The sequence below is a fragment of the Phocoena phocoena genome, chromosome 16 (genome assembly GCF_963924675.1).
Source record: "Phocoena phocoena chromosome 16, mPhoPho1.1, whole genome shotgun sequence".
Lineage (NCBI taxonomy): Eukaryota > Metazoa > Chordata > Mammalia > Artiodactyla > Phocoenidae > Phocoena > Phocoena phocoena.
This window is the reverse complement of record NC_089234.1, coordinates 66,196,506-66,222,659: the sequence shown is the minus strand read 5'-3', so window position 1 is coordinate 66,222,659 and position 26,154 is coordinate 66,196,506. Positions and strand designations below refer to the sequence as shown.

Here is a 26,154-nt window from a genome sequence, read left to right as displayed (position 1 = left end):
TCCTAATTTCAAACTATACTGCAAAACTATAGTAATCAAAATAATATTATGTTGGCATAAAAATAGACACTAGACCAATGGAACCCAGAAATAAACCCTCCTGTATATGTCAACTAATATTTGATAAGGGGGCCAAAAACACACGATGGAGAGAGGATCATCTCTTCAATAACTGGAGTTGGGGAAATTGGATAATCACAAGCAAGAAAATGAAACTGATCCTTTATCTTACACCACTCACAAAAATTAACTCAAAATGGATTAAAGACTTAATCATAAGACCTGAAACCATAAATCATAAGGCCTTAAATGCAAGACCTGAAAGTGTAAAACTAGAAGGGAACATAAGGAAAATCTCTTTGACATTGGTCTTAGCAGTAATTTCCTGGATTTGACACAAAAAGCACAAGCAACAAAAGCAAAAATAAATAAGTGGGATCACATCAAATAAAAAAATCTCTGCACAGTGAAAGAAACAATCAATAAAATTAAAAGGTAACTTACAGAATGGGAGAACATATTTGCAAATCTTGTATCTGATAACAGTTAATCTCCAAATATATAAAGAACACATAAAAGTCAATAGCAGAGGAGACCTTCAGGATGGCAGAGGAGTAAGACATGCAGATCATCTTCCTCCCTGCAAATACATCAGAAATACATCTACATGTGGAACAGCTTCTACAGAACACCTACTGAATGCTGGCAGAAGACCTCAGACCTCCCAAAAGGCAAGAAACTCCCCCCGTACCTGGGTAGGGGAAAAGAAAAAAGGAAAAAGAGACAAAAGAAAAAGGACAGGACCTGCACCTCGGGGAGGGAGCTGTGAAGGAGGAAAGGTTTCCACACACTAGGAAGCCCCTTTGCAGGCGGGGACTGCGGGTGGCAGAGGGGGGAAGCTTCGGAGCCGCGGAGGAGAGCGCAGCAACAGGGATGCGGAGGGCAAAGCGGAGAGATTCCCACACAGAAAGGATAGGTGCCGACCAACACTCACCAGCCGGAGAGGCTTGTCTGATCACCCGCTGGGGCGGGCGGGGCTGGAAGCTGAGGCTCGGGCTTCGGAGGTCAGATCCCAGGGAGAGGACTGGGGTTGGCTCTGGGAACACAGCCTGAAGGGGGCTAGTGCGCCACAGCTAGCCAGGAGGGAGTCCAGGAAAAGTCTGGACCTGCCTAAGAGGCAAGAGACCATTGCTTCGGGGTGCGAGAGGAGAGGGGATTCAGAGCACCACCTAAACATGCTCCAGAGACGGGCATGGACAGCAGAGAAGGGCATGAGACCCTAAGGCTGCTGCTGCAGCCACCAATAAGTCTGTGTGCAAGCACAGGTCACTATCCACACCTCCCCTCCCAGGAGCCTGTGAAGCCCACCACTGCCAGTGTCCTGTGATCCAGGGACAACTTCCCCGGGAGAACGAACACCTGGCACACCTCAGGCTGGTGCAACAGCACGCTGGCCTCTGCCGACGCAGGCTCGCCTCGCATTCTGTACCCCTCCCTCCTGCTGGGCCTGAGTGAGCCAGAGCCCCCGAATCAGCTGCTCCTTTAACCCCCTCCTGTCTGGGCAGGGAACAGACACCCTCAGGTTACCTACACGCAGAGAAGGGGCCAAATCCAAAGCTGAACACCAGGAGCTGTGCAAACAAAGAAGAGAAAGGGAAATCTCTCCCAGCAGCCTCAGGAGCAGCGGCTTAAATCTCCACAATCAACTTGATGTACCCTGCATCTGTGGAATACATGAATAGACAATGAATCATCCCAAAATTGACGTGGTGGACTTTAGGAGCAACTGTAGACTTGGGGTTTGCATTCTGCAAATAATTTGTGTCTGGTTTTAACTTTATCTTAATTTAGTATTTAGAGTTTATTATCACTGGTAAATTTGTTTATTGATTTTGTTGCTCTCTTCCTTTTTTATTAATGTATATATATATTTTTTTTCCTTTTTCTCTTTTTGATACTGTGTATGTGTATGCTTCTTTGTGTGAGTTTGTCTGTATAGCTTTGCTTTTACCATTTGTTCTAGGGTTCTGTCTGCCCATGTTTTTCTTTTCTTTTTTTTTCAGTATAGTTTTTAACACTTCTTATCATTGGTGGATTTGTTTTCTGGTTTGGTTGCTCTCTTCTTTCTTTCTTTCTTTTTTTTAAATTTTAAATTATTTTTATGTTTAATATTTTTTTATTTTATTTTATTTTACTTTATTTTTTTCTTTCTTCCTTTCTTTTCTTCCTCCCATTTCTTCTGAGCCATGTGGATGACAAGGTCTTGATGCTCTGGCTGGATGTCATGCCTGTGCCTCTGAGGTGGGAGAGCCAAGTTCAGGACATTTGTCCAGCAGAGACCACCCGGCTCCATGTAATATCAAACGGCACAAGCTCTCCCAGAGAACTCCATCTCAATACTGAGACCCAGCTCCACTCATTGACCAGGAAGCTACAGTGCTGGACACCCTATGCCAAACAACTACCAAGACAGGAACACAACCCCACCCATTACCAGAGAGGCTGCCTGAAATCATAATGAGGTCACAAACACCCCAAAATGCACCACCAGATGTGGTCCTGCCCACCAGAAAGAAAAGATCCAGCCTCATCCAGTAGAACACAGGCATCAGTCCCCTCCACCAGGAAGCCTACACAACCCACTGAACCAACCTTAGCCACTGGGGGCAGACACCAAAACAATGGGAACTACGAACCTGCAGCCTGCGAAGAGGAGACCCCAAACACAGTAAGTTAAGCAAAATGAGAAGACAGAGAAACACAACGTATGAAGGAACAAGGCAAAAACCCACCAGACCAAACAAATGAAAAGAAATAGGCAGTCTACATGAAAAAGAATTCAGAGTAATGATAGTAAAGTTGATACAAAATCTTGGAAATAGAATGGAGAAAATACAAGAAATGTTTAACAAGGACATAGAAGAACTAAAGAGCAAACAAACAATGATAAACAACACAATAAATGAAATTTAAACTTCTCTAGAAGGAATCAATAGCAGCATAACTGAGACAGAAGAATGGATAAGTGACCTGGAAGATAAAATAGTGGTAATAACTACCACAGAGCAGAATAAAGAAAAAAGATGGAAAAAACTGAGGACAGTCTCAGAGACCTGTGGAACAACATTAAACATACCAACATTGGAATTATAGGGGTCCCAGAAGAAGAAGAGAAAAAGAAAGGGGCTGAGAAAATATTTGAAGAGATTAGAGTTGAAAACTTCCCGAATATGAGAAAGGAAATAGTCAATCAAGTCCGGGAAGGGCAGAGAGTCCCATACAGGGTAAATCCAAGGGGAAACATGCCAAGACACATATTAGACAAACTATCAAAAATTAAATACAAAGAAAAAATATTAAAAGCAGCAAGGGAAAAGCAACAAATAACATACAAGGAAATCCCCATAAGGTTAACAGCTGATCTTTCAGCAGAAACTCTGCAAGCCAGAAGGGAGTGGCAGGACATATTTAAAGTGATGAAAGGGAAAAACCTACAACCAAGATTACTCTACACAGCAAGGATCTCATTCAGATTCAACGGAGAAATTAAAACCTTTATAGACAAGCAAAAGCTAAGAGAATTCAGCACCACCAAACCAGCTTTACAACAAATGCTAAAGGAACTTCTCTAGGCAGGAAACACAAGAGAAGGAAAAGACCTACAATAACCAACCCAAAACAATTAAGAAAATGGTAATAGGAACATACATATCAATAACTACATTAAATGTAAAAGGATTAAATGCTCCAACCAAAAGAGACTAGCTGAAGGGGGGAAAAAAAAACAGACATAGACTGGCTTAATGGAAACAAAAACAAGAACCATATATGTGCTGTCTACAAGAGACCCACTTCAGACTTAGGGACACATACAGACTGAAAGTGATGGGATGGAAAAAGATATTCCATGCAAATGGAAATCAAAAGAAAGCTGGAATACCAATTCTCATATCAGACAAAATAGACTTTGAAATAAAGACTATTACAAGAGACAAAGAAGAACACTACATTATGATCAAGGGATAAATTCAAGATGAAGGTATAACAATTGTAAATATTTATGCACCCAACATAGGAGCACCTCAACACCTAAGGCAAATGCTAACCACCATAAAAGGAGAAATTGACAGCAACACAATCATAGTACGGGACTTTAACACCCCACTTTCACCAATGGACAGATCGTCCAAAATGAAAATAAATAAGGAAACACAAAGTTTAAATAATACATTAAACAAGATGGACTTAATTGGTATTTATAGGACATTCAATCCAAAAACAACAGAATATACATTCTTCTCAAGTGCTCATGGAACATTCTCCGGGATAGATCATATCTTGGGTCACAAATCAAGCCTTGGTAAATTTAAGAAAATTGAAATCCCATCAAGTATCTTTTCTAACCACAGTGCTGTGAGACTATATATCTATTAGAGGAAAAAAACCTGTAAAAAATGCAAACACATGGAGGCTAAACAATACACTACTCAATAACCAAGGGATCACAGAAGAAATCAAAAAGTACCTAGAAACAAATGACAATGAAAACACGACGACCCAAAACATATGGGATGCAGCAAAAGCAGTTCTAAGAGGGAAGTTTATAGCAATACAATTCTACCTCAAGAAACAAGAAACATCTCAAATAAACAACCTAACCTTACACCTAAAGCAATTAGAGAAAGAAGAAAAAAAAACCCACCAAAGTTAGCAGAAGGAAAGAAATCATAAAGATCAGATCAAAAATAAATGAAAATGAAATGAAGGAAACAATAGCAAAGATCAATAAACTAAAAGCTGGTTCTTTGAGAAGATAAACAAAATTGATAAACCATTAGCCAGACTAATCAAGAAAAAGAAGGGAGAAGACTCAAATCAATAGAATTAGAAATGAAAAAGGAGAAGTAACAACTGACACTGCAGAAATACAAAGGATCATGAGAGATTACTACAAGCAACTCTATGCCAATAAAATGGACAATCTGGAAGAAATGGACAAATTCTTAGAAATGCACAACCTGCCAAGACTGAATCAGGAAGAAATAGAAAATATGAACAGACCAATCACAAGCACTGAAATTGAAACTGTGATTAAAAACCTTCCAACAAACAAAAGCCCAGGACCAGATGGCTTCACAGGTAAATTCTATCAAACGTTTAGAGAAGAGCTAACACATATCCTTCTCAAACTCTTCCAAAATGTAGCAGAGGGAGGAACATTCCCAATCTCATTCTATGAGGCCTCCATCACCCTGATACCAAAACCAGACAAAGATATCACAAAGAAAGAAAACTACAGGCCAATATCACCCATGAACATAGATGTAATAATCCTCAACAAAATACTACCAAACAGAATCCAACAGCATATTAAAAGGATCATACACCATGATCAATTGGGGTTTATCCCAGGAATGCAAGGATTCTTCATTATATGAAAATCAATCAATGTGATACACTATATTAACAAATTGAAGGAGAAAAACCATATGATCATCTCAATAGATGCAGAACAAGCTTTCAACAAAATTGAATACCCATTTATGATAAAAACCCTCCAGAAAGTAGGCATAGAGGGAACTTACCTCAACATAATAAAGGCCATATATGACAAACCCACAGCCAACATTGTTCTCAATGGTGAAAACCTGAAACCATTTCCTCTAAGATCAAGAACAAGACAAGGTTGTTCACTCTCACCACTATTATTCAACATAGTTTTGGAAGTTTTAGCCACAGCAATCAGAGAAGAGAAAGAAATAAAAATACAAATCAGAAAAGAAGAAGTAAAGCTGTCACTGTTTGCAGATGACATGATACTATACATAGAGAATCCTAAAGATGCTACCAGAAAATTACAAGAGCTAATCAGTGAATCTGGTAGAGTAGCACATACAGTATTAATGCACAGAAATCAAGGAAACACTTGTACCGTTTACCACTGCCGCAAAAAGAATAAAATACCAAGGAACAAACCTACCTACAGAGACCACAACCTGTATGCAGAAAACTATAAGACACTGATGAAAGATATTAAAGATGATAGAAACAGATGGAGAGATATACTATCTTCTTGGATTGGAAGAATCAACATTGTGAAAATGACTATACTACCCAAAGCAATCTACACATTCAGTGCAATCCCTATCAAACTACCAATGGCATTTTTCACAGAAGTAGAACAAAAAATTTCATAATTTGTATGGAAACACAGAAGACCCCAAATAGTCAAAGCAATCTTGAGAAAGAAATATGGAACTGGAGGGATCAGGCTCCTGTACTTATACTAGAAAGCTACAGTAATCAAGACTGTATGGTACTGGCACAAAAATAGAAGTATAGATCAATGGAACAGGATAGAAAGCCCAGAGATAAACCCACGCACATAAGGTCACCTTATTTTTTTAAAGGAGGCAAGAATATACAATAAAGAAAAGACAGCCTCTTCAATAAGTGATGCTGGGAACACTGGACAGGTATGTTTACAAGAATGAACTTAGAACACTCCCTAACACCATATACAAAAATAAACTCAAAATGGATTAAAGACCTAAATGTAAGGCCAGACACTATAAAACTCTTAGAGGAAAACATGGGTAGAATGCACTATGATGTAAATCACAGAAAGATCCTTTTTGACCCACCTCCTAGAGAAATGGAAACAAAAATAAACAAATGAGACCTAATGAAATTTAAAAGCTTTTGCACAGCAAAGGAAACCAAAAACAAGATGAAAAGACAACCCTCAGACGGGAGAAAGTATTTGCAAATGAGGCAACTGACAAAGGATTAATCTCCAAAGTTTACAAGCAGCTCATGCAGCTCAATATCAAAAAACAAACAACCCAATTCAAAAATGGGCAGAAGACCTAAATAGACATTTCTCCAAAGAAGAAATACAGATTGCCAGCAAACACATGAAAGGATGCTCAACATCACTAATCATTTAAGAATTGCAAATCAAAACTACAGTGAGGTATCACCTCACATAGGTCAAATGGCCTTCATGAAAAAATCTACAAACAATAAATGCTGGAGAGGGTGTGGAAAAAAGGGAACCATCTTGCACTGTTGGTGGGAATGTAAGTTGATACAGCCACTATAGAGAACAGTATGGAGGGTCCTTTAAAAACTAAAAATAGAACTACCATATGACCTAGCAATCCCACTACTGGGCATATACCCTGAGAAAACCATAATTCAAAGAGAGTCATGTACCCCAATGTTCATTGCAGCTCTGTTTACAATAGCCAGGACATGGAAGCAACCTAAGTGTCAATCGACAGATCAATGGATAAAGAAGTTGTGGCACATATATACAATGGAATATTACTCAACCATAAATAGAAACGAAATTGAGTTATTTGTAGTGAGATGGATGGACCTAGAGTCTGTCATACAGAGTGAAGTAAGTCAGAAAGAGAAAAGCAAATACTGTATGCTAACACATATATATGGAATCTGGAAAAAAAAAAAAAGGTTCTGAATAACCTAGGGGCAGGACAGGAAGGAATGAAGATGCGGACATGAGAATGGACTTGAGGATACGGGGTGGGGGAAAGGTAAGCTGGCATGAGTGAGAGAGTGACATGGACATATATACACTACCAAATGTAAAATTGGTAGCTAGTGGGAAGCAGCCACATAGCACAGGGAGATCAGCTCGGTGCTTTGTTACCACCTAGAAGGATGGGATAGGGAGGGTGGGAGTGAGATGCAAGAGGGAGGAGGTATGGGGGTATATGTATATATATGGCTGATTCACTTTGTTATAAAGCAGAAACTAACACACCATTGTAGAGCAATTATACTCCAATAAAGATGTTAAAGAAAGAAAAAAAAGTCAATTGCAGAAACAAAAACAAAACCTCGATTAAATCCTGGGCATGGGACCTGAATAGACAGTTTTCCAAAGAAGACATTCAAATGGCCATCAGGTACAAGAAAAGGTGCTCAACATCACTAATCATCAGAGAAATGCAAATCGAAATCACAGTGGGATATCCCCTCACACCTGTTCGAATGGCTAGCAATAAAAAGACAAAAGTGTTGTGGAGAATATGGAGAAAAGGGAGCTCTTGTGCACTGTTGGTGGGAATGTACATTGGTACAGACATTTATGGAAAAACAGTATGAATATTCCTAAAAATTTTTTTTAAAATAGAACTGCCGTGTGATCCAGCAATCCCACTTCTGGGTATGTATCCAAAGGAATTGAAATCAATATCTCATAGAGATATCTACAACCCAGTGTACCTTGCAGAATCATCTGTGAAAGCCAATTGGAAGCGATGTAAGTATCTGTCAACAGATGAACAGACAAAAAAGCAGTAGGATATACGTACAATGGAATACTATTCAGCCATGGGAAAGAAGGAAATCCTGCCGTTTGTAAAAACTTGAATAAAATTTGAAGGTATTATGCGAAGTGAAATATGTCAGAGAAAGACAAATACTGTATATCACTTATATGTAGGATCTAATACAACCAAACTCAGAGAAACTGGCAGTAGTGTGGTGGTTACTAGGGGCTAGGGGTTGGGTGAAATGGGAAGATATCAGTCAAAGGGTACAAACTTTCATTTATAAGATTATCAAGTTCTGGGGATCTATTGTACAGCCTGGTGATTATAGCTAATAATAATGTATTACATACTTGAATGTTGCTGAGAGTAAATCTTTATAATGTTCTCACCACAAAAAAGAAATGGTACTTGTGTGCCTGGATGGAGGTGTTAACTAATGCTGTGCTAGTAATCATTTTGCAATGTATAAATGAATCAAATCAACACCTTGTATAACTTAAACATATACAATATTCTATGTCAATCATACCTCAATAAAGCCTGGGAAAAAGTTAAAACAACTCTGTAAGTTTCTGATTACAAATACAATCAGTCCCCCGTATCTACAACTTCTGCATCCATGGATTCAACCATCCTTGGATCAAAAATATTTTTTAAAAATTCCAGAATATTTCAAAAAGCAAAACTTGAATATACCATGCACTGGTAACTATCTGTATAAGATTTATATTGTATTTACTACTATTTATGAAACATTTACATTGTATTAAGTATTATAAATAACCTAGAGATGATTTAAAGTATAGGGGAGAATGTGAATAAGTTATATGCAAATATTATGCATAATTTTATATAATGGCATCCTCAGATTTTGGTATCTGTCGTGGGGTGGGGTGGGTCCTAGGACCAGTCCCAGAGGATACCAGGGACAACTGTAAATTACATTATATTGGAGGAAGTATCTAACAGTATCTAAATAGGTATATGATAATCATATCCACTGCAATAATTGAAAATCATTATTCAGTGTGCATCGGGTCATATGTCCTAGGGTTCATTGAGAAATAAGACACACATGGTCTTTAAAATTAGTATGTGGATGTAATTATCTTGGACATGTAAGTGCACAACAGAGGCAAAGTGTTAGATGACTTTGTAGGAAGAGAGAATCAAATAAGCTGTGAGGAAATGTGACACTACATCAGGTGTATATTTGTGACCGCATAGTGTTTAAATTGGCCATTTGGTAACATAATTATGGAATTTTGCTGAGTGCCCTTAAAAGTATGTTAACCAAAATGAATAAAGGTTTATTCTCTATCAGAATCATGATTGAGTAGTTTGAAGGTGTCCACCTAATTTATTTATCTGCCACTGATTGAGAAAATAAAATGTGTCAAAAATGGTTCTATAAACATACAGAAATGTTCTTTACCTCAATACATTATAAATAGAGAAAAAATAATGATTGAGACCCCAATATGGTATGAGAGCTATATACAATTTGTTACCATTAGGCTCAAGTATACTTAAGTCTACATAAGCATAATGATATGTTAACATGTATATAACATCAATATGATATTAATTTTCTATTATAATTCCAGAGAACTTCCTACACCAAACTTAAGTATGGGAAAGAGTAAGCTCAATTGCATTTCTAGGCCAATTTATTTGCTCACATTTTCCAAGTTCAAATGATCCCTTCTTGTTGGCCCATCTCTTTTTTCTTGTCTCATATTGTTTGGTACCAGAATGAGCACTTCTGTTATCAAGGTCTGCATTTGCAAGCGAGTTTAACCTTATTGTAAAGCAAACAAATTAACCAGAGGAGATCAGGAAAGAATGCAAAAAAATTTCCATACATATGCAGAGGAAAGAGAACAAAGGGAAACTTTTTAAAAATTAATTAATTAATTTGTTTATTTATTTATTTATTTTTGGCTGCGTCGGGTCTTGGTTGCTGTGTGCGGGCTTTCTCTAGCTCCTGCAGGCAGGGGCTACTCTTTGTTGAGGTGCGCAGGCTTCTTATTGCGGTAGCTTCTCTTGTTGCGGAGCACAGGGTCTAGGCGCGCGGGCTTCAGTAGTTGTGGCATACGGGCTTAGTAGTTGTGGCTCGTGAGCTCTAGAGCACAGGCTCAGTAGTTGTGGTGCACGGGCTTATGTTGACATGTTGCACATGCTGCTCCATGGCGTGTGGGATCTTCCCGGACCAGGGCTCGAACCCGTGTCCCTTGCATTGGCAGGCGGATTCTTCTCCACCAGGGAAGCCCCGAGGGAGACTTTTAAAACTAAAATATTTCTAACCTCTCATAATTTAGCATTTATAGCCTGGAAGCTCAGTTTCATAAACAATTGCTGGTCCCACGATGAAATTTGCCATCTTTCCCTTGCAGGTTTAAAGGGTATTTTTCATTCTGTTTCTTTCTCTTTCTAACACAAGCAAAAAGTTACACAAGCTGAGAGTGAAGCAAAAATCAAAGCCTAGAAGTATGTATCCTTCCCTCCAAACCATGGTTAATCACTAATTTCCTCGCAATAGTCAGCAGAGACATTAAATACAGCAGAGGAGATGGACTTCCAGAATGGCAACATTAGGACCCGAGTAAGTTGTCCTCCCAGAAAAATAATGAAATTACTGTCGAAACACTGAAATTAACTATTTCAGCATTCAGGAAATTAACCAACGAAACAGAATAAATTGAAAAATCCTTTATTCAAGAAAAATTACTGAACCTCTGTAAGAGAGCATTGCTTGTGGTGTTTCAACTTGGGTCTATTCCCATGGCCTTTCAGTTTCCCTCCTACCCCATCTCTCAGGTGCAGTAGCTCTGGAAAACTGATAGACTCACAGCCAATGGGGAGCGCTAACCTCTTTTGGATCTCAATTATAGGACCCACCTCCCATTAGCAGTGAATTTTTCCATTGAACTCCGTTTCCAAGATATGTGGCTGTTTGACATGACTCACAGCTCATTTCAGTAGGAAGGGAAAAAAAGCCCTATCTCCTGGGCATTACTAAAAAGTATAGCAATCACCCTGAAACATCATGGATGTTTAAGGCTGTGATTTCTGTTGTGGTAAACAAAAACCCAGCATTCCCCCCAAAACATTAAAAGAAGGTAGTAATGAATTAGATAATCACAGGGGACTTTACAAAGCTTCAACGTATTCCTGCAGATCTAGAAGGCTACGCATAGGCAAAAGGTTGTACACATTTCCAGGATAGAACTGGGATAGGAAAAGACCACTGTCATTTACCGCTGGCTGACCTTGAGCCATACCCAAGCAAGAAGTGAAAGCTAAAGCTGGCTTATAAACTGCCTGAAGTTCAAAGGTGTGCCTTCACACAGAGAACTCTTTGGCAAAAGATGGAAATCAAGGCTTTTAAGGAAATTTCCTGACCAATTAATGAATGACCACTAAATTATAGTGACCCAATGAACCCAGGAAGCCAGGCTTAAAAATTTTTTTAATGCAAATATTAAAAAAAAAAAGGAAAACTCCATGCTGTGTACCACAGACAATGCACAATATACAGAATTCATACAGAAGAGTGGCTAAACAAACAGAAGTAACAAGAAAAATAACAACAACAAAAATAAATATTTATTTATTTTAATAAATTTATCTGAGAACAAACCTTGGAGGAAGGGATCTGACACTAGAATTGTTAAAATATATTACAAAAATGTCCAGTTTTCCAAAAAAAACAATTACATGATACCCAAAGAAACAAGAAAGTTTTCTACATACATGGCAAAAAAAAAAAAAAAAATAGCCAACGGAAAACGTCCCTAATCTAAAAGTGTGTGAGCTATATTTTTAAAATGGAAAAATTTTATGGTATATAAATTTTACCTCAATAAAACAATAATATAACATATACATTTAGATGTTGAAATTAGGCTTACTTTACACTAACATCATTGCATAGAATTACAATTGTGCCTAAACTAAGGATAATGAATTATATATAATTTTCAATAGCCCATGTCAAAAAGAACATAGGGATTTGCAAAGGTTTATGTTTTAAACATTACAAAGCCATAAAACGAATGTATACCAACCTTCCGTCTGCTACCATTTAGGTGAGCATTTCAATTGACACTTTTTGCTTAGTGATTTTCTAAAACAAGAGTAAATTAGACCCCTTAAACACTGAATATGCATTTCTATGCTTTAACACATAGACTAGCCATCCATTTTATACTTTTGGTAGACAATTGTTTTCATACATGAGTATGTAAAAGTAACACACAGTTTCGATCCAGTTTTGCATTTTAAACTACGGTGGAAGGTGGATTTTTTTTTTCCTAAAGGAACATATCAATCTTAAAATGTACCACACTGTAAATAGTGTGCGTAAAATTGTGTCTCAGCAGGATAACCAGACTGAAAGTTTGGGGACTGATATGTTCCTCTGGTAAAAATGCCGCTCAATGAGTTAGCAAAATTTAAGAGTAGAACAATAAGAGATAATGTAACATGTTCTAAGTACATTGTGAAAAAATAATGTTCTCCTTTTCACCTCCACCATGTAGTCCGTCATCTGTGTACCTAGCTATACTAATCAGAGACATTTGTTCAAAAGGCAGTGATGGTGAAATGTAAACATACATGCCAAGCTGCAGAGATATAACCATGCAAATCCAGATCATGTGCAAGATAGTTATCATACATAGTTATCATTCACGGGCCATTTGAACAAAGAAATAAGTTTTTCTTTTAAAGAAAATAAAGCTGTAAAGTTATATCTGAATTATAAAATGAAAGTTAAAGCTTGATCTTTGCATTTGAAAATGTCCGAAATTATTTAAGGCACCTGGAAGTCAGGTAAAAAATATACCTCAAGCCCCCAGGAATACGGAGAAAGTATTTGGAAAATGGAGGCAGCGGCTTGCAAGATATTTTAATGGATTTATAAAAGCTCATGTCTGTAAGAGACTTTTCTTTACTCAAGAAAATGTCATGGAGATGTAGTTACAGACAGTGGTTATGAACAATAGAGTAATTCATAGCTTTCTTTCTGCAATTCCTGTGGTCTCTTTGTCAAACTGCTTGTTTACATGTATGATTGTCTCCAGACATATGAAGTTAGGTGACAATACATGTGAACTTGTGTTGCTCATACAGCTTTCACACACCAACTAGCTTAGAAGTATCCTTAATCTAAAGAATCTTTATGTAGTTGTTCAGCTAAAGTTTGTAAGAAAAAAATGTAGATAGTTTAAAATTAGCCGTGGATTGAAAGTAAGTACATAGCTGTAATTCACTTATTAAACTTCTCACTTGCCCTCTTGACATTAAAAAAGAATATGTTTATTTGAGTGGAAATGTGTTGATAATTTACCTTAAATTAAGTAAAATAGAAAATAAGAGAGGGACAAAGAGGCAGAGAAAACAGTCTAGTAGCTTTATGGCTTAGATGTGCTTCCATAAGTGTATTATTTGAAGGACTTTTCTCCCTGGCATTTATAAGGAAGGAATTTAGTTCAGTAATTTCATCATTAAGACCTACAGAGTCTTAGACAAATTCAATTTTGATACTTCTTTCTAAAGCTTATTAAGTGTATAAAAATTTAACATTTATTAAATGTATTTAAATTTTTCATTCTTATTTTTACCATGAATAATACTGTGTTAATAACGGTGCACAGTTAGGTGGGTGTAAAGTCATTGTAACAATACCTGATGCATAAATTGTTGGTATGATTATTATTATTAAGGTAGTTCACCCCTAAGTGATGTGTTAAAATAAGTGAGGTTTGCCTTAGTGCTCTCTCATCTTCCTTTTTATCAGTCTTTTCCTTTCTATTCCCTGTCCCTCAATACTTTTCTCTTGATTACTTTGTATTTATTTAAGGATATTGATCTCCCTGGTAACTATTTCCTTTATCCAAAAAAAAAAAAATTAAGAAAACAATTCCATTTACAATAGCATAAAAAAGAATAAATTATTTAGGAATGAATTTACCCAAGAAGGTAAAAGATCCATACACTGAAAACTACAAAACTTTAATGAAGGAAATTGAAGAAGACACAAATAAATGAAAAGATACCTCCTTGTTTGTGGATTGGAAGAATTAATATTGTTAAAATATTTCTAATACCCAAAGTGATTTACAGATTCAAAACAATTCCTATCAAAATTCTAATGGCATTTGTTCACAGAAATAGAAAAATCCTAAAATTCATATGGAACCACAAAAGACCTCAGATATCCAAAGCAATCCTGAGAAAGAAAAACAAAGCTGGAAACATCACACTTCCTAATTTCAAATTATATCACAAAGCTATAGTAATCCAAACAGTATGATAATATTATAGACATATAGGCCAAAGGAACACACTAAACAGCTCAGAAATAAACCCATAAGTATACAGTCAACTAATTTTTGACAAGCATGTCAGAAATACAAAATGGGGAATAGATAGTCTTTTCAATAAATGATAATGGGAAAACTGTATACCCAGGTGCAAAAGAATAAAATTAGACCCATACCTTATATCATACACAAACATCAACTCAGAATGAATAAAAGGCAAACTTAAGACTTGAAACCATAAAATTCCCAGAATAAAATGGGGAAAAAACAACTTGACCTCAGTCAGCTATAAAACAACATGGATGAAACTTAAGGGTATTATTCAAAGTAAAATAAGGAGTCACAGAAGGACAAATACTGCGGATTCCACTTATGTGGCATTTAAAGTAGTCAAACCCATTGAAGCAAATAATAGAATGCTTCTTGGTAGGGACTGGGGATAAGGAGAAATGGGAGTTGTTAATCAATGTGAATTAAATTTCAGTTGAACAAGTGAGATCTGTTGTATAATGCTGTGCCTATAGATAACAATACTATATTATACACTTAAAAATCTAAGAGGGTAAATCTACTCTTAAGTGTTCTCAAGTAAATAAATATTTTAAAAACTTTAAAAAATAATTGGAAACAAAATTACTAATGGCAATAAAGAATTACACATGAACATGATTGAAAAGTGATTTGAAGATGTATGTCTAGGCCTGGCACTCTTAATCTTAGGCAAGTCATTTAACTGCCTAACTCCCATATCTTCATCTTTAAATAGGATAGAAAAAGTGGATTATCTAAGGCCTATGTTATAAAATTGAGAGTTTATAACTATCATTTTATAAGTACAAAATAAGAACAATCCACATAGGGAATATGTTTCTTTTATGATAAATGTTGACATTTTTAATATTGTTATAAAATACTTTTCCTTTCTGGAAGGACAGTTGTAGATCAGGATAGCTACCAATCTAAGGCACTATTTTAAAGCCAAGTGAGACACATTTTCAAAGATAAAAATCCTGTACAATTCTGGTAGGAAAAAAATTGTGATTTTTCACTTATTACAGGGAATACTGAGTGTTGAGCAATATGGGTATCCTCTATCTGATCCTAGGAAAATCCTAGAATAAACAAATACGAATAGACAGTAAGTGGCCGTTATTATTAATACTATTAATAATTTCTCTTCTTTAGTTTATATGATTTCAGTAACTTATGCCACTGAAATATCTTACCTATTAAAATGATAATATGATAAGTCTTTTTGTGTAACGCCTCAGCAACAAATAACCTCATATTTTCAGTGTCTAGTAAGACAGTTTATTTCTCACCCATATAATATGTTATATTTTATGGATTGGTTGTAGATATGATTTGCAAATCCAGCACCCTTGATACTGTACATGCTGATTTTGTAGCATAGGAAAAGTGCAAGGCAGATGATGGAAACATAGTAGCTTTTAATGCTTCTACTTAAATGTTGTGTATGTCACGTGTGTTCATGACTATTGGCCAACATAAACCATGTGACTAAGCCCAATATCAGTTGGGTAAAGAGGTACACCACTTCCTAAAGAGGCACTACAAAAGGGATTTCAGGGCTTCCCTGGTGGCGCAGTGGTTGAGAGTCCGCCTGCCGACGCAGGGGACACGGGTTCGTGCCCCGGTCCGGGAAGATCCCACATGCCGCGGAGCGGCTGGGCCCGTGAGCCATGGCCGCTGAGCCTGCGCGTCCGGAGCCTGTGCTCCGCAACGGGAGAGGCCACAACAGTGAGAGGCCCGCGAACTGCAAAAAAAAAAAAGACATGTCAATGGGTAGGTATGATGCTTTCAAACGAAAGGGGATAAATATTTGATCAATAACAACAATCTACCATGGCTACTTTTCCCCAACTTAATCAATATTCTTAAGTAGGCACAATTTCAATGGTATCGTATGTATTACTTCAGAGGTGTAGATTTTTGTTTATCCACTTATAAGGTCTCAACTTATAATACCTACTGAATTTGAATTTGTGCTAATGTTGCTGATTTGATATGGATTCAGAAATTTAATTTAAAAGTGCAGTTTTGGATTTAAAATACTTATATTTCAAGATATTCCTGACACACATTTGTTATAATTGACATATTAAAGAAATTAATTTATCTAAAACCTGAGGGTATCTTAAATTTTGTACGCTTCTTATTCTTTAAATGGAAGAAGTAGTATTTCTTCTTGAGGGATTAGAACCAAAAGAGAATTTGACTCAACTTTCTTTCATTTGACTTTGAAGAAGGAAGTCTAAATAAGAGAAACTATGTCCTGGAATTGTAGGCTCTGAAGAAGAAATTAATACATCAAATTTTCACAGAAATTATTTTAATGATAATCAGAGAGTTAGCAAATTCAGTTTATGTCTGATTTTCTTTTCCCCCCTAAGGCAAGCACACAGCACATACTTAGAGTTGTAAATATAAGCCTTAAAATGTAAATTTCTAAGCAGAGTATGGCAAAATAGATGAAAGGGTTCCATTAATGTCAGTGGGAGCCATGGAGGTAAATCCTTTTTCCATTTGCGTCAAAAACGAAGCCCTAAGCAAGTTTTGCAAATGGCAAGTTTTGCAAATGGCAAGAGAAATAACAGTTTAGTCATGAAACTATTGCTCTTAGTGTAAATGTATTAATTCATTATACCAACTTCTCTGCTAAAGTCATTTTCTAAATGGCTTCTCAGCCAAAATGCCTGGCATGATGAAAATCTAGATTTTGGTTGTTTCCTTTACCCCCATATTTTGGTAATTCTTTAAAAAATACCCTGCATCAAATATCTTTCAAAAAAAAGTCTTTAAAATTTATGACAGTTTTATTATTTGATAATGTTTTTCATGATAAAAAATAAACCGACAGAATGTGAAGAAAATTCACAATTCTATTGTAAATTCTAAGAAAATTTTGATTAAATTGAGTCATTGTGATAGCTCTAGAACAGGGATCAGCAAACCCTGGCCTGCAGTCTGTTATTTAAATAATGCGTCATTTGTTTACATATTATCTATAGGCTCTACTTTCATGCTACAATGGCAAAGCTGAAATAAAGAAAGGGAAGGGAAGGGAAGGGAAAGGAAAGAAAGGAAGGGAAAGGAGGGGAAGGGAAGGGAGGGGAGGGGAGAGGAAAGGAGAAGAGGGGAGGGGAAGGGAGGAGAAAGGAAGGGAAGGGAAAGGGAGGGAAGGGAAAGGAAGGGAGGAGAGGGGAAGGGAGGAGAAGGGAGGGGAAGAAAGGGAAGGTAAAGGAGGGAAGGGAAGGGAGGGGAGGGGAGGGGAAGGGAAGAGAAGGGGAAGGAGGGGAGGGGAAGGGAAGGGAGGGCAGGGGAGGGGAAGGGAATTGGAAGGGAAGTGGAAGGGAAGGAAAGGGAAAAGGGGAGGGGAGGGAAGGGAAGGGCAGGAAAAGAAAGGCAAGGCAAGGCGAGTCTCCTTTTTTTGTAGGACACAGATGCTTGGCTATGTGGCTTAAGCTAAATGATAGAGCCACTCTGTACTCAGCAGATATTTTTTCTTTCTCCCCAGATTCCTACCATCCCATAAAATTGGAACTTCATCCTTTTTAATGGGAACAAGCCTTACCTCTTCCATTCGTTATTCATTGGATGTGTCAGTAATAGGGACATAGTTTGTCAGCCACACCTCTGTTCATATTTCTCTTTGTTAAAATCACACATCTCTTGGTTTCTTTGGCCCTTTTGGGGACACAAGAGTCTGAGATGATAGTACCTTCCATATGGCTCGTTTGAGAAATGTCTGCTATGAAGAACCAAATCTTGCCACATGCAAGCACAAAAGTTAATTTTTGAGGAAAATAATATTAAACTTGATTTTAATCTCCAGTCCAAACCAAGTCCTTCAATTCAGCATTTATAGAAATGTTCAAAATCACTGACGTTTTGATTCCTATTGATTCTTACTGAAATTACTCAGTTGACTGAAAATTTGGAGAGAAGAGAGGAGTGAATAAACATCATTCTCTAACTTCTACACCAACACTTGAACCCCAGCAGTCCTGGAGCTGAGTCTCTCCTGTGTCCCACACCTGGCAAGGAAGAATTGTACTACCAAATGCCCAATCTTTGGTAAAACCAATGTGGTAAGTGGACAAAAATCTGTAAATACACAAAAGGGATATTTCTCTCCTGATAGCACACACTGTGCAGCCCCAAAGCAGGAACTATTTTTTGAAGCATTGAGAAGATAGCTGCTGCTCTTACATCACTCAGATCTGCCCAAGGGACTATTTTGCTTGGTCAGAAAGAGAAAGAGGTCTTATGAGCCTGTGGAGTAAGCCCTTCTTGGTTCTCTATGATTTGCTTTTCTGAACATAGAAGAGGCTCTCCTCTTACTCTCACTTCCTTGAATTATACAAACCTGGATCAAGACCCAGACAAGGCCTAGGTCTCTTCAGACTCTCTTGGGGTCAAGAGCACACTTGACTGACAAGTGAAAAGGTCAAGATTTCTTTTTGTGGCTGCATTAGAAACCCCATCTCCTGGAGTCTGGGGGAGAATGGATACATGTATACATATGGCTGAGTCCCTTTGCTGTATACCTGAAACTATCACAACATTGTTAATCAGCTATACTCCCATATAAAATAAAAAGTTAAAAAAAAAAAAAAGAAAGAAACCCCATCTCCTGATTAATGAATTCCACAATTTACACGTAAAGGATGGGAAGACAGGGCCATTTCATGGATGAGTGACCTATGCAATTGCAGAGGACCCCATGATTAGAAGGGCCCAGTGTTAATGTTCTACTATTATTTTGAATTTCTAAATCTCTTTAAAAACAAACGATGCTGCATTTTCATGATGCATAGAGCCCCATAAATCATGTAGCTATCCTGAAGAGAGGTATTAGAAGTCACACTCTTTTTGTTACCAACTCTTCCCCAACAAGGGTCCTCCTGCTTGGTGTCATTTGACCCAATAGAATGAGATCGAGTTCAGTTCAGAAGCAAAGGGAAGTTTTATTCTTTGATTAAAGAACGGAGAGAGCCTTAGGGTTAGGAATGTCGGGGGAGGGATAAATTGGGAGATTGGAATTGAGATATACACACTACTATACATAAAATAGATAACTAATTAGGACCTACTGTGTAACACAGGGAACTCCGCTCAATACTCTGTAATGACCTATATGGGGAAAAGAATCTAAAAAAGAGTGGATATATGTACGTGTGTATAACTGATTCACTTTGCTGTATACGTGAAACTAACAACATTGTAAAGCTACTCCAATAAAAATTATTTTAAAAAAAGAGAGGGAGGTTTGAGTTTGACCTCTTGAGGCCAGACTGTCCTTGAAAGGCTGTGGGCAGGGCTGCTTTACAGGGTTCTTGCCCGCGGGGCGGGGCGGGGCGGGGCGGGGCGGAGCGGAGTTCCCGGCGGGGCCGAGTTCTCCTGGTGCTGGGGCGCACCTACACTGCTCAAGGCTCCGGATCCTCGGCTCCCAGTGTGCAACGCAGCACATCTCGACGCAGCCCCGGAGCTGTGTCGGTGCAGCCATTTTAGACTAAGAACTCTGGGCTGAAGCGCCGAGACAAAGCCTGTGTGGCACCCTAGGAGCAAGTGAATCTAGATGAAGCGAAAAGGAAAAGGAAAAAGAAAAGGTTAGACTTTATGTTATTACCGAGATTCTATTTTTATTCCCCAGGAATTATTAATGGGCTTTACCTCCTTGGTCTCTTGTCCTGCTCGTCATCCTTGAGAGGAGCTGAGGGGCACTGGTCCGTCTTCTGAAACTGCTTTCTGCTGATTTGGGGTGTTATAGCCGTGGGTAGAGTGGAACTTCCCCCAGCTGCCTTTACATGTGTTTGATTATCATCGGGTCTCAGCCCTGACTATTGCTGAGCGACCACCATTTCTCTAACCTTCTGGAGACAAAGGACACCAGATAATTTAAGATTCATGGACCAGATATTAGCAGGAGAATAGTGGTCACATGCCAAATTTTTGCTAAAAATGCAGGTTTCTAGGTCTTTTGTCTGTAGGCGAAAGTGTGCCCTGATGTGGAGGCTCACTGCCCTGGCCAGAATCTCCCTGGTCACACTTTTGTTGTTTTTTTAGAAGAGAAGCTTCAGGGCAGAGAGAGTAGTCAAGGGGGTTTGTTGCCCCAGGTTGTCTTCCGGAGGTTGGGATGCTCTTCACTCAAGTGTGAAGCACCCACAGAGTGACCCGCTGCAGCTTTGGGGGCAGAGTGGGTGGTTAGGATCACCAAGTCGAGTCTGCTCCACTTAGCAGTGGGCTGGTCTTGAAGGCCACTGGTTTTCCAGGGTTTTAGGTTCACCCAGTCTCCTTGCTGGAGGGGATGTAAGGCCAAGTTAGTGCGTGCCAGCACCCTGTTACCATATTCCATGAGAGCTTTCATGGTTTCTCCTACGTGAAGGGCATACTGAGTTGTTCCATTTCAAGGGGGGTTAAGGTGTCCCTTCTCTCAGGCTTGGGGAATGAGTCTACCATACATGAGTTGAAAAGCACTTAGCTTTAACCCCTTGGGGCTAACTGCATGTGGAGCAGGGCAATCAGAAGTAACTGAATCCAATTTTCTTCAGTTTCCTGTCATAGCTTGGGTAAGGCCTATTTCACAGTCTGACTGGATCTCTCTACTTTCCCTGATGATTGAGGTTTCCAGGCTGAATGCAAAGTCCATTTTATGCCCAGGGCACTCATTAGCCACTTAGTCACTTGAGACACAAATGATGGACCATTATCTCTTTCTAGGGATCCTGGGAGCCCAAACCTGGGGATTATTTCTTTTAGTAATGCTTTAGCCACTTCAGCTGCTGTTTCAGTTCTAGTGGGGAATGCTTCTATCCACCCAGAAAATGTGGCTGCTAGCACCAAAAGATACCTGATATTGCCCAATGCTCTCGGTGTGACAGTGAAATCAATCTGCCAGTCCTCTCAGGATATGTCCCTCTGGTCTGAATAGGCCTTATCTGGGGGCCTCTTATGTTGGGGTTGTTACTTTTCATGCCAGGAGCTAACATGACCTCAACTAACCAGTTATATAGGTCTTCCCTCCTGTAGTGAGTTCCTTGATGAGCCTCCCTGATGGCTTGACAAGCTGCAGGTGGGGGAAAGAAGTATTGCCCATGTTCATTAACTAGCCACCCATGGCCTCCTAGATCTCTCTTAAAGCCACGTTTTGGAGATTTGTCTAATTCTTCCTTGGTGTAGATTGGGGAATAATTGGATGGGACTGGTCTTCAAGGCATGAGGAGTGGTTGCCAAGTTACTGGTTCTAGGGCCACCCTTTTGGCAGTTGTGTCCGCTTTGTTATTTCTCTTTATTATCTCTGCATCCCCCTTTCGGTGACCCCCTACAATGAATCACTGCCACCTTTTTTAGAAGCTGTGCTGCTTCTAAGAGCTTCAGTATGCTTAAGCCATGTTTTACCTGTTTACTCTCCACAGTAAGCATAACATTTAAGATCTTCCCTGGCTCAAGCTCTAAGGCTCAGGTGAGCATATCAGCTCCAACTTTTGGGCAGAAGTTCCCGGGGGTAGGCGTCTTGCTTCTATGACTTGGGTCTGGGAGGTTCCTGCGTATCCCACCAGGCTTTTCCCTCTGTAATGAAACTGCTTCCATCTGTGAACCATTCCTCTGTGATGTTTGGGAGAGGCTCACTTCCTAGGTTGGGGCGACTGGAATAGATCATATCTATGGTTTCTATACGATCAGGCACCAGGGGCCCGTTTCTGTGGGTAGCAGGGTGGCAGAATTTAGCACGTGACAGGTTTTTATGGTAGCCACTGGGTTGTCTAAAAGCATAGCCTGAACTTGAATCAACCTTCTGGGGGATAGCCTTTCTGTTTCCTTAGAACTTGCTAAAGCCTGAACCTTAGCATAGAGTTCATAAGGGATTGGCTGACCAAAGGTTAACCTCTCAGCCTCCTTTAGCAGAGTTGCAGCAGCTGCAATGCCCGTAGGCAAGGAGGCCATGCCTTAGCAGTTTGATCAAATTGTTTAGAAAGATAAGCTACCACCCAAGTAAGCTAATACTCCAAGGGCAATTCCCCTTCTTTCATGAATGTAAAAGTCAAAGGGTTTAGCCAAATCTGGGAGGGCCAGGGCAGGGGGCTGAAGTAATTGCTCTTTTAATTATTGAAAGGCCCCTTCACATTCTGGATTCCATTCAAATGGATCATCATCCTTTCCTTTCCAGTTTTCATATAGAGGCCTAGCTATCCCTAGTTAGGGATCCAGATGTGGCAAAGCCTGGAAACCCCTAAGCTGTCTTCTATTTTTAGGAGGGACAAGGCTACAAACGGCTTCTTTTCTTCCCTGGGGTAGGCTTCTCTGACCTTCTGTGAGAATGAAACCTAGGTAGATAACCCTAGTTTGTGATATTTGAGCCTTTATCTTGGACACCTTATGTCCTTTATTGGCTGGGTGATTCAGGGTAGTTACAGCATTTTAAGTCAGAGGTCTCCTTAGTAGGGCTGGCAATCAGAATGTCACCTGCATACTGGAGGAGGATTCCCTTCTCCAGATGTAGATCTTTTAGGTCTTTAGCTAAAGTTTTCCCAAAGATGGCGGGGGAATTTTTGAACTTTTGGGGCAGGACTACCCAGCAGAATTGTTTTTGTTGTATGTTGAGTCCTGCCACTCAAAAGCAAAAACTTCTTCTGACTCTGGGGCTAATGGAATACAGAAGAAGGCATATTTTAAATCTAATACAGAATATCCAGTTCTAATGGATGGTAGAATGGCCAGCAAGGTGTAGGGATTAGGGACTAGTGGATGTATATCCTCTGTGGCTTTATTGACTGCCCTGAGGTCCTGTACCATATGGTACTCCCCATTAGGTTTCTTTATGGGGAGAATGGGAGTATTGCAAGCTGACTGGCATGGTCTAATAGGACCCTGGTCAGTAAGGCTCTGTATGGCAGGGGCAGTGCCCAACAAGGCCTCCCAACAGAGAGTACTGTTTTCTATTGGGCCATGTGTAGCCGGGATTTAGATGGACTGTCACTTACTCTATTCGTCCCCAGGCCCAGACCTTGGGATTTACTCCAGAGAGGTCGACTTGTTCTGTCCCAGGAGATTTGTCCTCAGTCATTAACATTGTCATCTTGTGCCTTTGTCCAGGGGACGCCAGTCTCCAGTTTGTCTCCCATTAGGTGGATAGTAGCCCCCAATATACATAAGATATCTCTTGCTAGCAGGGGCATAGGGCATTCAGGGACATACAGGAAGGAATGGGTGAGCTTGTGTTCACCCAGTTTACATTCCATTGGCTCTGTGAATGCCTGCTCTTGGGCCTTCCCTGTTACTCCCATAGTTTTACAGCTCTTGCGACCAAGTTTGCCTGATCTGGTGTTTAGAACTAAGTAAGTGGCACTAAGTGTTGACTAAGAATTTGATAGGCTGTGCCCCTATGTCCAACATCAGCTGGACTCCTCTGGGGTCCATTGGAGTGCCAGCTTAGGAACCCGCTGACCCCATAATTTTAATCTATTTGGGCCATCCGCCTTCCAGGGGAGTGGCCAGGAACTGCCATTTCCATCTCCCTTTGGGAGCAGTAGGGAATTCTCTCTTCCAGTGTCCCTCTTGTTTACATATGGCACACTGACTGGGTCCTAATTTCCTTGGCTTGCTATCCCTCGATGGGGGCTAGGGTTGAGAATCTCCATAGGCAGTTAGTCCAGATTCCTATGCCAACCAGTTGACATTGGAGGGCAACAGCCAGTGGGTGGGCATGCCTCTGGGCCTTTTCATCCTCTAACTTTTCCTCCTCTATATCTCAGTTATTAAACACCTGGTAGGCAACCTCGACCAGGTAAGAGGTAGGAGGTATCTGGTTCTATTTCCAGTTTCTGAAGTCTGTGTCTAATGTCAGGAGCACTTTGGGAAATGAAATACAACCTCAGGGTTGCATTCCCTTCCAAGGACTCAGGGGCAATGGTAGTATAAATTCAGAGGCAGTCCCTAAGGCTCTCTAGGACTGTGAAGGGTTTTCTTTTGACTCCTGATTGATTTTCCTTATCTTATCCCAGTTGACAGGTTTCTTTCCTGCTGCCTGGATTCTCTTTAGGATCATATTTTTATAACGGGTCAGCCTCTGTCTTGCACTCCATTCTCCATTGTCTCAGTGGTCCCTGTTAGGTTTGTTATCTGAGACCTCTTGATTCCCCAATCTGAACACAGCAGGACCTGAATCGTTTCTGTTCTCTTTGTTTGCTTCCTCTCCGGCTTTTGAAAAGACCATGGCCTTTTCTTTCTCTGGTAGGGGTACACTGAGGAGGCTCTGGATATCAGCCCAGGTGGGGTCATGGGTCTCAGAGATTCTCCTAATCTGGATCTTTCCTCAACCCTTTACCATGACTTTTCCAGTTACACAGATCAGAAGTGGTAAAGGGGATGTATACCTGGACGAGCCCTCCTTCTCCATTGGGGACCTGCCTCAAAGGGAGTTCTTTTTCTGAATTTCACCCCATTTCTTTTGTCTCTGGCATAGCAGGCCCAATTGTAAAATGGTGTTGTAATTTAGAGACCCATTGGCAGGCCAACTTTCCCCATTTCCCAGATGGTAGAGAGGCCAGGCTGTATTCCATAGGAAGATTCAATGTTTGGGGATCAAGGAGTGATACCCGAAAAACTTCCAGTTCTGGAGGATATACCCTAATGGGCTATCTTTCCTTATGGTAGATATTTGGTTACCCATACCTTAGAGGTTGTTTTGGGTTTGTTTTCATCTACCGAGGGGGTGGCTGGAATAATTTGTTGGCTTGCAAATGTCACAAGATTTAACCCAAATAAGATTTCCAGTTCAGGAAATTTGGAACCAGCGCCAAGCTCCTAATGGATTCCTCAAAAGATCAAAATAGGAGGTGTTCAAATGGCGTGGACTCTGGTATAACTGGGGGTCCCCCTTGAATTCATAACAGCCCGTTCTTGAGACAGCCCCTCCTCAGTCAGAACATCCCACAGGTGGTGAGATGAGACTGCCTCCAGGCCAGAGCAGCTTGGCCATATTAGTTCCTGACCAACTTGGTCCGTTAGGCAGTGGCACAGCTGTCTGAGGAGTGTGTGTGGGGGCCTTCTTTTTCTTCCTTTTGCTTGTAAAGGAGGAGTTTTCAGACTTCCCACTGGGTGAGACCTAAAAGCACAAGGGATTCCCAATGGGTACTTACCAGGTCGCTGGGCAACTGGTATTCTGTGCTGATACTGGGAGGAGAGCCCATGGAATCTCAGTCAATAAAGAATCACCCAAGGTTCACCTCACAAGCAGAGTGGTGGGGAGGGGGGCGGGAGGCAGGCAATGAATGTTTCCTGGTCTTTCCAGCAGCTCACAGGTCTCCCCAGCCCACTTCAGAGAAACTAGCTCTGATTGGAAGAGGTCAGGTCAGCAGTCATGTACCTACCTTGGGACCCTTTCACACTTGGGCATCCACAGTGCCTTTTCCTGAACTGGATTGAGCGTCCTGTTCTGTTTCGTCAGGTGGTCCTTGTTATCTGAGCCTTTTCCCGGTCTTGCCTCTTGGCTCACG

At 39.8% G+C, this 26,154-nt stretch overlaps 1 pseudogene; it reads right to left on the bottom strand.

Annotated features, from left to right (window-relative positions):
• LOC136136051 (DNA topoisomerase 2-binding protein 1-like) overlaps positions 1–20,360 on the bottom strand; it is a 99,759-nt pseudogene extending 79,399 nt beyond the window's left edge.
• Positions 20,361–26,154: the final 5,794 nt, after the last annotated feature.